Raw genomic sequence first — 13,943 nt, 5'->3', positions numbered from 1 at the left:
AATTTTCAGTGTCAGAAAGTGGATTGAGCCTGTGTAAAGAGGCCCAGAAGTATCAGGAGACAAGCCTTGGTGTGTCCAACTCAAGATGATGCTTTGCTTCTGGGATATTCCGAGATGAGGGATTTTGCAATCTCTAAGTCAGTTCCATTTCTCCATGCTTTCCTGATTACTCTTTTCCCAAGTTCTTTTAAATACATATATATACACACATACACACACACACACACACACACATACACATATTCATTTATTTATTTTGTTTGAGACAGGGTCTCGCTCTGTCATCCAGGCTGGAGAGCAGTGGCATGATTATGGCACACTGCAACCTTGACCTCCCAGATTTCAATTGATCCTCCTGCCTGAGCCTCCCCAGTAGCTGGGACTACAGGAGTGTGCCATCACATCCAGCTAATTTTTAAATTTTTCATAGAGATGGGGGTCTTACTATATTGCCCAGACTGGTCTCAAACTCCTAGCCTCAAGTGATTCTCCTGTGCTGGCTTCCCAAAGTGCTGGGATTATAGGCATGAGCCACCATGCCCAGCTTTAAATATAGTTGCTGCGTAAAATTCTTCTCTCTGGCTTAAGATCTTGCAATGGCTCCATGTTCGATAGGAGCCATTGCAATGGTAAGCTACAGAGAAGTTCCCCCAGCCTTCCAGCCCCTCTGTAGTTTGCTCCCACCTCACCTTTCCAGCTCCATCTACCCTGTGTGCCCTCAGCTCAAGCCCACTGTGGTGCCTTTTCACAGGCCATGCTCTTGGCCTCCATTCTTTCACCATCTGAATGAAGTCATGTGTTTATGTGCCCAGCAACAGGCCAAGCAGAGGGGACACCGAGATGAATGAGCCACAGGCCCTGCTCTCGGGGGCACACATTCTAGCTGGGACATGAAAACATAAACAGAAGATTCCTTTGCCAAATTCTTCTCGAGCACCTCTATGTGTCACACCTGAGGACACTGAGGTGGACAAAACAGATAAAGTCCCCACTCTTGTGGAGCTTAGATGGTTGAAGGAGAAACAGACAGAAACATATAAGCAAAGAGATATACAGTCTGCCATGGGGAGATTAATGTGTGAAGGAAAACAAGGTAGGGGGAAGACAAGGACCTTGGAGGTGAGGATATTTGAGCAGAAACCTGAATAAAGGGAAGGAACTGCTTGTGCACTGGTCCTGAGGCAGGAGTGCCTTTGAGTTTAACGAGGAGGAAGGAAAGAGACCAGTGTGATTGGGGAAGAGTGAGGGAGGGAAGAAGGAAGGGAGAAGAGTAGAGGGAGCAGGGGGCAAATCACGAAGGATGCTATAGTCCCGGCAGGCCTTCGGATCCTATAGTGAGATGAGAGCCACTGGGGATATTGAGCAAGGGGTGATGTCAGTAAACATGTCTTTTTTTTTTCTTGAGACGGAGTTTTGCTCTTGTTGCCCAGGCTGGAGTGCAGTGGCGTGATCTTGGCTCACTGCAACCTCCGCCTCCCGGGTTCAGGCGATTCTCCTGCCTCAGCCTCCCTGGTAGCTGGGATTACAGGCACGTGCCACCATGCCTGGCTAATTTTATATCTTTAGCAGAGATGTGTTTTCGCCATGTTGGTCAGGCTCGTCTCGAACTCCTGACCTCAGGTGATCCGCCTGCCTCGGCCTCCCAAAGTGCTGGGATTACAAGTGTGAGCCACCGTGCCCAGCCCAAACACATGTGTTTTTTTCTTGAGATGGAGTTTCGCTCTTGTTGCCCCGGCTGGAGTGCAATGGTGCGATCTTGGCTCGCCATAACCTCCGCCTCCCGGGTTCAAGCGATTCTCTTGCCTCAGCCTCCCGAGTAGCTAGGATTACAGACATGCACCACCACCCTGGCTAATTTTGTATTTTTAGTAGAGATGGGGTTTCTCCATGTTGGTTAGGCTGGTCTTGAACTCTCGACCTCAGGTGATCCACCTGCCTCGGCCTCCCAAAGTGTTGGGATTACAGGCGTGAGCCACCACGCCCGGCCAAACACATGTCTTAAAAGGCTCACTTTGGCTGCTGGTGGAGGACAGCCTGGAGGAAGGGGCAAGAGTGGAAGCAGGGAGAATAATTTGGGAGCCACTGCAATAGTCCAGGCAAGAGATGGCAATGGTCGGGGTATTGGGAAGTGGTTAAATTAGTGATAGTTATAACAGAGTGTAGATACTAGTATGAGAGCACAGGCCAGGGACTCCCTGCCAGACCTGGAGGCGGGAGTGGGCTGTTGACAACAAAGGATTGCTGCAGGTTTGACCATGAAGCCAAATCTTCAAGAAGATGGAATTTGTAGAGACAGGAGGTGAGAAAGTGGGGCAGAGGAGCAGCACACACTGCAGTGTGTACTTCATGTCTTGCAGGGACCTGGGGGCAGCGTAGACAGGCCAGAGCATCATTTAGAGGCAGGGAGTAGGGCAGGCTGAGGCTGGAGGGCTTGAGAGGGGCTGGACACCAAGGTCAATGGCCAAGCTGAATTTGGGAATTCTGTATGCAGCAGGGAGCCACAGAAGAGTGTTAAGCATGGCTGCATCGTGATCCAGTTTGTGTTCAAAAAAGATCACTGGCTGTGGAGGGGTGGGCGAAGGACTGGGGCCTGGAGGACCAGTTAGGAAGCTGTTGTGGTGACATGGTGATAGATGAGAGTGGCCTGGACTAGAGGGGCTGTGATGGGGCTTGGAGAACTGTTTAGAAAGGAAAGTTGCCAGGATGTTCAGAGTTGGCTGATCAGACAAAGGGATTAGAAAGCAGAAGGAATAAAGAGTGACCCACCTTCAGCTCCAGTGCCTTTAGACAAGGGGCCCTATACTTAGGGCCTTCCTTTGGCCCTCCTCACAGTGTAGGAGTCTGTCCAGAAGCAGGGAGCCACCCCCACTCCTGAACCATGCTCCAGATACCCAGCACCCTAGAAATCCCTGCCCTAAGGGCCTGTACCCTGCATCCAGGACCTCTGCAGGTCACCTCCCCAGGTCCAACCTCCAGAGGGTAGCCTGTGTCTTGGCTGTGAGTTGAGTGTGGGGCATGTGGTCAGCAGTTTCGTGTGCAGATTGGAGTATCCACACACGTGCTCTCGAAGCCCTAGTTTAAGGTGAAGGTGGGATGGGAAGAGAAGAGGCAGGCTGAGGGCAGGGCTTGGGGAGAGCAGAGGGAGTTTCTCCCTGTGCGGTGTCCCTGTGCAGAACTCCGATAAGCCTGAGAACTCTAAATTCAAATCTGGCCTTCTAGATCTTTAGAAGGTGTATGTGTCAGCCTAGGAGAATAGAACACATTTTATTAAACAGTTTGTTAACTTGATTTTTAACTTTTAAATATTTAGACATATGGAATGTGGGCCTCCATTTGTACTTTCGCTTGGTCTAAGAGGGGTGAGTGGAAAACTCCCGAGGGCCCGGATTATGTCTTATTTGTCTTGTTCACCCTCCCCCATCTCCCCAACCTTGGGCCCCTGGACCTTGGTAATTTCCATCGAACTGGAAAGAGAATCAGATCCCAGCCTGACAGTGAGAAATGCAGACTTGATGAGACCCCAGGAGGGAAAAGGTTGGTCAGGCAACTGACTGCAGAGGGCTTTGGAGGTGTGGCCAACGGCTGGTGAGGAAGCTGACCCAGTGTCCAGGGGTTTAAGAGCAGGCAGACTGCCTGGGTTCAAAGCCTGGTTCTGCTCTTTAGGACTGTGTGGCCCCAGCAGGTTGCTAGCTCCTGGTTCATCGGCCGCCTTCTTGTAAGACAAGATAACAATAATAATCCCTAATGACCTCAACTGCCTAGTTTACTGGGGGAAGATGTAGTGCTTGGCATGTAGTGAGTTCTATGAAAGTTTGTTATGTGAAATGACCCCTTGGAAGGAACTTTTAAGCCCAGCTAAGGGGCAGCTCCTGGCAAATCAGAGAAGGAGACGTTGGTTTTGGTGCCAGACTTTTCTCCTCCCACTTTCAAGATCCCCCACAGCAGATGGGGGCTCAGTGACCAAGCTGTTCCCCCTCCTCCACCAGGGCTGTCTGTGGCCTGGGGTAACTCCCTCTGTTCTCTGTGTCTTTAAGCTCCACCAGCTCCATCCTCTCATTCCCTGGGGACTTTGCCACACAACCCACTTGCTAATCCTGGAGGACCTCATTCACAGGAAGATATCAGTGGGCCCAGTGCTGTGCTGAGTGCCCCAACAGGTTATCTCATTCAATCCTTTTTTTTTCCGTCAGGGAAGTTGAGACAAATTGTTCACTTAATAATCCTCTGAGCACTGTTCCAGATATTCTTATCCCTATTTCCCAGAGGAGACCAGAGCAGAGAGAGGTTAAGTATTTTAGTATTTCTCAGCCGCAGATCTTGGACTAGAATCCAAGACTGTGTGGCTCCAGAGTCCACTCTTGACTTCGATGAGTCCTGCCTTAGTCAGAACTAGTGGGACACTCCTGCTTAGGAAAGAGGTAGGACTTTCTGGAGCCAAGGCCATGTCCCACAGGAGGCACTCTGATGGGACAGTAGACACTGAGGCAGGCTGACGGTGGGTTGATGTTCTGGTTTGTTGGGGAGAGGAAGTTCTTTTGGTTTCCTTCAGATTATAGCTAAGGGCCTTCCAGGCAACCAACCAACCAACCAACCCATCAACCCTTTCTTTTCAAGGGACATGACTATGGGTGGGTCTGGAAAGACAGGTGCTTTGTGTGTTGAAAATCCTGAGGCAGAGAGCTCTGTTTGGCAGTGAGTGTTCCAGATGGAGGGGATCCTATAGGGACAAGGAACTCCCCCTTCCGCACTCCAGCCCCATCTCAGCCCTACAGCCTGTCCCTACCTGGGGGCTGTGGAAGCAAGCTGATAACATGGACCCTCTTAAAGCTGCCAGCCTTGGGGATCAAATGCCTGTGAAATAACACTCAGGCATCACATGCTTGTTGAGTGGAGACAGAGATGCCGTGTCCTGGTCCTTGCTCTCGAGAGCTTCCAGTTTCCTAGCAGGATGGGCATACACTCAGGGGAAACTATCCCATGGAAAGAGTGTCGGAGAGCGTGGCCTTGTGGCCCTGACGAGAACTCTGTGTGACTTGGACAAGTCACTCACCCTCTCTGATCTTGGTTTCTCACCTGTGAAATGAGACAGTTAGAATTGATCACTGGGTTAAACCTTGTTTTTCCTCTTCAAATTAGCTCTAATGAAATCTGACACAGAACTCTGCTATGAAAAGTAGAGCCACTCTGCTTGTGAGAGGCAGGAGCCAACCTTCTCTGGTTTCTTCCTCTTCTTTCAGGATGATCCCCAAGGGCGGCTCTCAGTGTCTTTCACTGAAGGCATGAACCTCAGGGGACAGCTCAGGAATGGCCTCACAGAGGCAGTCTACGTGGGCTGCAAGGCTAGAAGGACTTTGATGAGTGAAGGTGTGGGGAGGGCACACTGGGCAGGGGAGACACTGTGTGAGAAAAGATGCAGACAGGGAAGGAGCCAGCCTGGCTGGGGATGGGAAGTGCTGGAGGAGAGGGAGTGCAAAGAACCCAACAAGGGGTCCTCAGGGGATGCCCACGGGAACTTCACAGGAGCACCAAGGGGCAAAATGATATTTACCAAGGGGCAAAATGATATTTACAACTGGGAACTCAAGTCTAGGCCCCTTCCTACAGAGATGGGTGGCGTGTATACCCTGCTGTGAGAGGAGGGAAAGAACCAGCATTAGGGAAATGATACAGTGTCCTCTTTGGAGGGTTGCTTTAAGGGTGAAATTAGTGAAGATAGCTAATTTCACTAGTTAGATAAATTAGTGAAGATCTGTCTCAGGACAGAAGGAATGCTACATAGGCATTTGTTAAATACGGTCAGACCAGAGTGGACCCTGAGCTTGCCAAAGGTCTGCATCCCTCCTGGCCTTGGGCCCAGTGCTGGTGGTGATAGCTTAGAATTTCAGCAGCTTCTATGCTCAACAGTTACGGTGATCATGAGATGTACGTGTATGTGTGTGTTGAGGGGATGTGGCTGCAGGTGTCTTTCAGCCACCTTCTAACATGCATGCTAGTGCGCGCGCGCACACACACACACACACACACACACGCTCAGTCTTTCTCTAGAGCTGGTGCACTCCTCACCACCCCCACCTCTTCATCCTCCGAATCTCCACACCATCCCCTTTGCTTCAAGTCCATACCTTGCTCGGCCTTCTTCCTCCCCTCTCTCTGAGTCCCTGGTCCTCCCACCCACCATAAATCTGTAACTCGGGAGTGTGTGTATAGGGGGGAGGGGGTGGAAAAGCAGCAAACCAAACCAACCCCAGCTAATGAAAACGGCGATAAATCTCTGTCTATCAGGTTTGTTGTGAGCACAAACATTGCCAAACAAGGGCCCAGATGGCCTGCAGGCCCTCCTCCCTACGGTCTGCAGAGCTTTAAATGGAAACGGTTGCTTTATACATCTATTTACTACTTGGAAATGGGGGATGATTGAGAGCAGGGGTGCCTGGCCAGGAAATGGGGTGCAGACCAGGTGTGAGCTCTCTGCCCTCTATGCCTGAGCAGGACTGCTACCTAGTCCCCAGCCTCCACCATTTCTGTTCCTGGTGAGCCCTCTCTAACAGAGGCCATTGGGCTGGTGTGGGGAAGAGGCCACCTTGCTGGCTGACATTCTGGTCTCCACAGCCTGGCCTCAACCTGCTCCAAGACACATTCCTGGCTAGCTGGACCCAATTCCTCACTGTTGTTTTCAAAGTTCTTCATCTTTTGCCTAGAACTTTCTCTGTTTTCCATACGGCCTGCCCTGGATGGGTAGAAGTGGAAGCCTATCTTGTCCTTCAAGGCCAAGCCAAACCCCACCTCCTCTAGGAAGTCTCCCCATCCCTAGTCCTCTCTGGGCTCTATTCCTGTAGCATCAGCCACAGACAGCCTAGGCAGTCTTTACAAGATACTTGCTTGGGAGGTGGATAGGTCTGGGTACACAGCCAGGCTTTTTAGCTAAGGGACCTTGGCAGGTTAATCTCTCAGCCTCAGTTTCTTACTCTATGTAATCGGTATAATTATGATGCCTACTTCTCGCCTGCCAAATAAAAAATAAATAAAAATAAATAAATGAAGCAAGTATAGAATGTGCTTAGCAAAGTGAGGAGCATAGTCTTAGAGCTTTGGACATGTCAGCCTTTATTATTGATGCCACCCAGTTATGACTGGGAATGATTCTTCTCTGTGCCTTGTCTTTTCACAGAGGGGTGTGTGTGTGTGTGTGTGTGTGTGTCTGCACGCATGTCTCTGCATGTCCTACTTTGGTTTCCCCTGAAATCAGACCCTGAGACTTGCGTGCAGGTAGTTTACTGAGGAGGTGATCACTGGAGGCTGGAGGGAGGGAATGGGGAAGTGAGATAAGGATGGGATAGGAGAAAAGCCAGTGAAGAGTGGTTAATGATTGAGTTTCATTGGGGGCAATGGGGGCTCACTGAGGAATCATGAGAACACACCACGGAATTGTCCCACGGAGTCCCAAGGCAGCCAGGTTGCTTATCCATCCATTCTTATCTCTTATTAATAACTTGAGGGTTGCCCCTGCAGTGTTAAATCCCAGCTGTCCTGCAGGCTGAGTAAAGCTCCCTTGGCCCCTGCACTGGAGAAACCCTGCAGGTGAGAAGCAGAAAGGCTGCTTAGAGGGGACAATTCCTGGGCTTGCTGACACCTTCCCATCACAGTGGCAAATGAGTGGAGAAGTGGGCTAGAGGACATGGAGTGAGGCACGAACAGCATCCTCTGCTGAATCATCACCTTTCAAGCCCTGACAGCCTCCAGCATGGCATTTTGCACACAGTAGGCACACTGTAAGTATTTGTGGACCAAAAGGAGGTTTGATATTAGAGCTGGGAAAACCTGGACTCTCCCTATTGTTCAGTTTTTAATTCATTGTGTGATGCTAAGCAAGACATAGGACAACTCTGGACCACATATTCTATAAAATTGAGACCTTTCTACCTTCTCTGCTTATGCCATAGCCAGGTTGGAACAAGCTGGAATGACATTTGGGGAATGCTCAGAACAGGTAAGAAGTGGCTGTGATGATGATGATGATGATGTGTGTAGGGGAGGGGAAGTTCCCCTATCTAGGCATGATCCAACCGAGAGGTACCTAGTTATGTTATTCACTCTGTGGCCAAAGCACAAAGGTGTGTTCCCCTGGCACTGGCGGGATGACTCCTGCCTCTTCCTATTCTAAGCCAACCCCAAAGGTAAAACATGGAAAAAGAAAAGGCCATGGGAGTAAGATCTGCTGAGTCCTCAGTGAAAAGGATCCCACATTTCTCTGCCTACCAGGGATGTCCTGTGGTTCTTTTTACCTAGGTCAGTAGTGGGTTTTATGGATGTCTCATGAGTGTAAAAACCATTTTGTACAGCAATTCCAAACTTGGCGATGGGAGGGGTGGGGGTGGGGGTGGGGGTCTTGGAATCCCTTAGAGAGCCCACGGATAACCCTTAAGACTCCTTAAGTCCCTTAAAAATATAAGTAAAAAATGGCCAGTCATGGTGGCTCACACCTGTAATCCCAGCATTTTGGGAGGCCGAGGTGGGCCGATCACCTGAAGTCAGGAGTTTGAGACCAGCCTGGCCAACATGGTGAAATCCTGTTTCTACTAAAAATACAAAAATTAGTCTGGTGTGATGGTGGGCACCTGTAATCCCACCTACTCGGGAGGCTAAGGCATGAGAATCGCTTGAACTCGGGAGGCAGAGGTTGCAGTGAGCCAAGATGGCGCCACTGCACTCCAGTCTGGGAGACAGAGCAAGACTCCATCTCAAAATAAATAAATAAATAAATATGTGTGTGTGTGTATATGTAAAAATGGAGTGCTTGAGTAAACGTGTACACATAAGCCACTCTGAGTTGGTGACCTGAAGCTTCCAGCAAATTCTCAAAGGAGTTTGTGACCCAAGAAAAGTAAATTTGCTCTATCCCAAATCTCCCATCTCAAAGGGGAGGACACTGAAGTCCAGAGAGGGTAAGCGACCTGCTGAGTCACACAGTAGAGGCTGAATAGAACCCAAGGTCTCTAACCCTGTGTGGCTTTGTGGGTCTGCCAGGCAGACCTAAACAGTTAGGTCTGCCTGGCTGCACAACGAGAAAAGCAGGCTGGTTCACCAGGACGCTGTGCTGAGAGTCCATGGCACATTACAAAGTCTCTACTTGCTCCTGGGGGAAACATCTCAAAGGCATGATGTAGTCACTATTTTCTGGGGATGAGGGTGAGCACTGAGCTCTATTTCCAAGGAAAACAGAACAAGGAAAAACTAGGCCAAATGTAGAAAGAAATGGAGCTCTCTGTTACTGCGAAAGAGTGCTGGGGCAGGGAGTGCTCTTAAAACTCAAGTGAAGCTTGGGTAACGTGGCAGGTCTTAGTTTGCAGAGGCAGAGATGGAAATGATAATCATACTTACCTCTCTAAGTTGTGGTGAAGATTAAAGAAGATGATGCAAGTGAAAATGGCTTATAAATAAGAAAGCAGTACACAAATGCTAGTAATGATCTTTACAGTAGTGGCCTGGTAAATACTTGTTTTGCTGCTGAGAATAAATTGTATACCACCTGGATGTCAATTACCCAATTCTGGACAACTGTACCATTGTCCTTTAAGCCCTTGCAGCCCACTGTTGGAGCGAGAGCCCTGGTTTTGAAGTCAAACCTGAATCTGCACCTTAGCTCCACCACCTGTGCACGTGTGTGACTTTGGATAAATCATGTAATTCTCTCAGCCTCGAATTGTCCATCTGCAAAACAGGGACACATGCCTACCTCATGAGGACATAATGAAGATTTGATCAGTTGGTTACAATGAAAATATCTATAATGGTGACTGGCACACAATAGTTACTCAATAAGCATTAGCAATTTTGTTCCTGTTCCTCAATAGTTTATAACTTTGGATAGTTTGTTTGCTGCGTAGTTTCTGTCTGTCTAACATTTCTGTCTTCTCCACTAAAATGTCAGCTCTGCAGCACCAGGACATGCCTGTCTTGTTTACCGCTGTGTTTCCCAGGCCGGGCACACAGTGTGCTACAGATATTTGTGAAATGAATGAGTGGAAGTGCAAAAGCACGTTTTTAAAGGATGGGAAGGAACTCTGACAATGTGAGAATGCTCACATTGGATCTGCCCCAAGGGGGACCTGGAGCTGTGCCAAGAGCCCTATTAGGGGTCAAGAGAGTTGGCCTCTGGTCCTAGCTCTGCCGCTTAACTACCGAGCCACCTCCGGGCAATTTGTTGGCCCTCTCTGGCTCTCTGTGTGTTTCCTCCAGAGCGTGGGAGCCCTGAGATTCCAGGGCTTCCCTCTTAGAGGCTAGCCTCCAAGGAGCTCTGGCCAGCTGGGAAGTGTGGGATTTCGGGATAGTTCAGGGACTAAATAAAGAGAAAGGAGAAGTGGGAGAGGATAAAGACTGGGAAGGAAGAAAAGTCAACGCGTGGCTGCGGCTCTGGGCAGCTACAGGTGGGGTAGACTGAGGGAAGGCCGCGCTGGGCCAAAGCACTGAGCTGCTGTGCGCGCCCCCGAGCATGTCTCCGCCGCGGCCGATGCGCCCGAGCCTCCGCCTGCCCCTCCCTTCCTTGAGTGCCTCGCCAGTTCCCGCCGTCACTGACTTTCTGACTTCTTAACTTGTCAGCAAATCCCAGAGTTAAAAATGCACACGCACCCCGGCCAGCCGCCAGCAGGGCCGTCTGGCCGAGGCTCCAGATGTGGGGCCACCGCACGGGCCGCCCGCCCCGCCGCGCAGACTAAACAATCGTCCTTGGCCGTGAGCGCAGCGCAATTCCAGATGCAGCGTCCCTCGCGCCGCGCGCTAATTGGGCCGCGGGCGCGAGGCTCTGTCAGCGCCAGCAAGGCCCTGCCCAGAGCGGCCTTGGCCCGGCGCCCGCCCGCTGGGCTACCTAAGGCGGGGGCAGGGTGGAGAGATGGAGAGGAATGGTGGGGGGAGGGGGGTTGGGGGACGAAAGGGGGAGAGAGAGAAGAGAGGAGAGGAGGAGGAAGAGGAGGAGAAAAGAAGACACAGTGAGACAGGCCACGAGACAGCTCTGAGACAGAGAAACACGAAGGAGGATAGCTTCAGAGACAAAGAGAAAGCCAGAAGCACTGAGCCATATTCAGATTAAGGAGACAGAGAAGGCAGAGAGGGAGAGAGACCACAGAGAGTTGGAGAAACAGAGGCAGGGCAGACTGACACGAGAACAGAATCAGGAGAGACCAAGATAACGAGAAGGAAACGAACGTGGACGCGGCAGGGAAGAACGCAAGCGGTGGAAGCACAGGAGACCCGCATGTTTACCACCGGGTCCCTGCTGCCTTATAGGTGTCTAACCCCTTTTGTTTTATAGTATCTCCTCCTTTTACATTCTCACTTTTTATCATTCTTCCTAGACCCAGGCGAAGCCGGGAACTGAGCCCACCCGCGCGGTGATCCGTTCCTAGTCTGGCTGGGGGACTGCGTAGAGAAGGAACCTGAGCCGTCGAGATTTCACTCCCAAGCCTGGGCTTGGAGACAGGGGTTCGCCTTGAACGCTGTGGGAGGGTGCGGGATGGGACTCCGTGGGGATTTGCCTAGAGGCAGGGGATGCCCCGGATGACCTCTGTAGGGCCGGTCCCCAGGCAGCCACCTCGGCAGCACCCTCCTTTCTCATGCGCCCTGGGGCCTCTTTAGCTCTAGAGACAGGAGGATGACTCAACACAGGTTAGTCAAGACCCAGGGCAGGGAAGCCCACCGGGGACCACCCGGGGGAGCCCCCCAGCCTCGCGTTCCGCCCCCGCCGGGAGGCCCGGGCGCCCCGGGGGTGAGCGCGGAGGGCAGTGCGGCGGCCCGGCGGCTCTTGGCGGCCCCTCTCTGACAATCTTTCCTTTGTTTGTTTTCTTAAATCTGGGAGGCCCGAATTCCTGCCGGATTCCGTAGGTTTCACTCAGGAAGGAGGCGCCCCCACCCCCACCCCCTCTCACGTCGGGCCCGGCTGCGAGGGGAATGGCAGGTTCTTCCCGGAGGCCAGCGGCGCGCAGCCCCACGGCCCGGGCAGGGCGAGCGGGCGCCGGGCGCGGCGGAGAGTCCCGGGCGCCCTGCCCGCGCGCGCCACCACGCAGCCCCGCTGGAGGGCCGCGGCAGCCTCGGCAGAGAAAATTAAAAGAAAAAAAAAAAAAGAAATCAAACCAGGAGCGCTTTAAAAGACACAGAGTAGCCCTCCCCCGACTCAGCTTCATTCCACACCCCATCCACCTCTCACACTCCCCCACCCCTTTTTTATTTTGGTCTCCAAACTTGAGCCTCATTAATTTCCAAAAAAATTTCCCCCAATAAAAGGCAAACATGGAAAGAAAAACAAACTATTAGAAAATAGAGGAGGGAGGAAATGTTATTTAAAAGGTTAGCAGACCGCATCATTTTCCAATGATATTATATACTCCCAGCAGTATCCAAAATATATATGGGCCCTGGGCCAAGAATGTAAAAAAACTTTTTTTTGAAAAAACCCTTACTTAGACACAACATCTGGACGGGAGAGCGAACAAACCCCCCATTTATCACACTTAATCCTCCAATGAAGCAATCGACAGTTGACTTCTGTTTTGCTAATTTAGTTGCTTTCAAGCGCCGGCCCAGTCCAGACCGGGAATTAAGTGTCACTTGCGGAGGGCCTGCCCTGCCCCCGCCCGTCTTCGCTCCCTCCCGCGCCCAGGCTTTCGGATAGGGAAAAAAGGCCATTAATGAAGAAAGAAACTTTTTACGAATTCCCTTTACCCCCACACACTCGGGTCAGTGAAAACCTCGACTGTGACCTAACTCTGTCCCCTCGCCCAGTACCCGACACCCACTTCCTTGGTAGCCACGCCCTCACCCGCCAGCTGCCTCCCCCAAGACTCGGTGGAGCAACGCATCAGCCGGCACAAACTCTTGCAGCTTCAGGAGGTCACCCAGCTCACCGCCTTCTCCGCGGGTTGGCTAGGTGCTGCCATCCTCGTACCTGGCACTGCCTGGTGGCCTGGCAGCTTGACTCTTAGGCCTGGAGAGGGCAGGGGAGGGTCGTGGTGCTTGGTGGTTGGTAGCGTCCATTCCCCCCGGAAGTGGATGAGAGGCAGCAGCTCCCGAGGTGGAGGCCCTTGGCTAGCAGTGTCCGGAGACAATGGGATCTTGTGAGATTGCAAGCGGGAGAGAGAATAAATCACGGAAAGTGTATCACTTGAGGATTAGTCAATAAATCCCTGGGACCCTGGCCCAGTGGGGCTGGTGCCAGAGGCAGAGCTGGCCCCAAGTGCAGACTTCCTTCCTCAGCAACCTTCCCTTCCCTTCCCAGAGGCCTCCTGGGTCTCTCTCTCCTCACCTCTCTCTGTCCATCTCCATGGCTCCTCTCCTAAACTTTGGAGCCCAAGGCACAGCATTTTGTCCTACCTCTACCTCTTGCTGGGAAAAGTTTTACAAGGGAGCGGAGGTTTGAAGGTGTCCTCAGGCACCTACAAGCAGAAGAGGCTGGAGAATGTGTCCCAACTCCAGCCTGCCCGCTCCTGTTCACTCTGATCCAGTCCACCCCCCAGTTCCCAGCTCCCAGCCCTGGCAGAGTCCACAGGAACAGCCTGCACTCCTAAAAGAGGCCCCCAGTACCCTGAACCTCAGTCCTTTGCAGACTCTCATGGTGGTCTGGCTGGGCCTCAAACTTCTTGAGGAGGGGCCCTGAGTTCTGGCTGCAATCCAAATGCAGTCTCAAACCTCCTGAGTCCATCCCCCAGGCCCATGGAAGCCTCATATCTGGAGCACTCTCCATACTCACTCCAAAGGGCACTTATGAGTACTTAGTATATTCCAGGCAGTGTGCTAGACTCAGGACATTTGGAGACTAATAAAACTCTCTTCCTGCCCCTCCTGTGGGCCTAAACCTCTACTGGGCTTTATTTTCTGTTCATATGGGGATACTATATTACCCAGCTATACTCTTTCCATAACCAGTCATTGAGCACCTGCGGTATGCCAGATACTGT

At 51.6% G+C, this 13,943-nt stretch overlaps 1 long non-coding RNA gene across 1 annotated transcript in view; it reads right to left on the bottom strand.

Annotated features, from left to right (window-relative positions):
- LOC117087197 overlaps positions 1 to 13,089 on the bottom strand; it is a 30,192-nt gene extending 17,103 nt beyond the window's left edge. Inside the window, exon 1 of the long non-coding RNA XR_004438724.1 lies at positions 12,935 to 13,089. This is a non-coding gene — a long non-coding RNA (uncharacterized LOC117087197). The remainder of the gene's footprint in view (positions 1 to 12,934) is intronic.
- Between the last annotated feature and the right edge of the window lie 854 nt (positions 13,090 to 13,943).

Source organism: Trachypithecus francoisi, unplaced genomic scaffold, assembly GCF_009764315.1.
Source record: "Trachypithecus francoisi isolate TF-2019V2 unplaced genomic scaffold, Tfra_2.0 Lachesis_group10, whole genome shotgun sequence".
NCBI classification, from domain to species: Eukaryota; Metazoa; Chordata; class Mammalia; order Primates; family Cercopithecidae; genus Trachypithecus; species Trachypithecus francoisi.
Note: the sequence above shows the minus strand (reverse complement) of the source record. Positions and strands in the feature narration are given on the sequence as shown.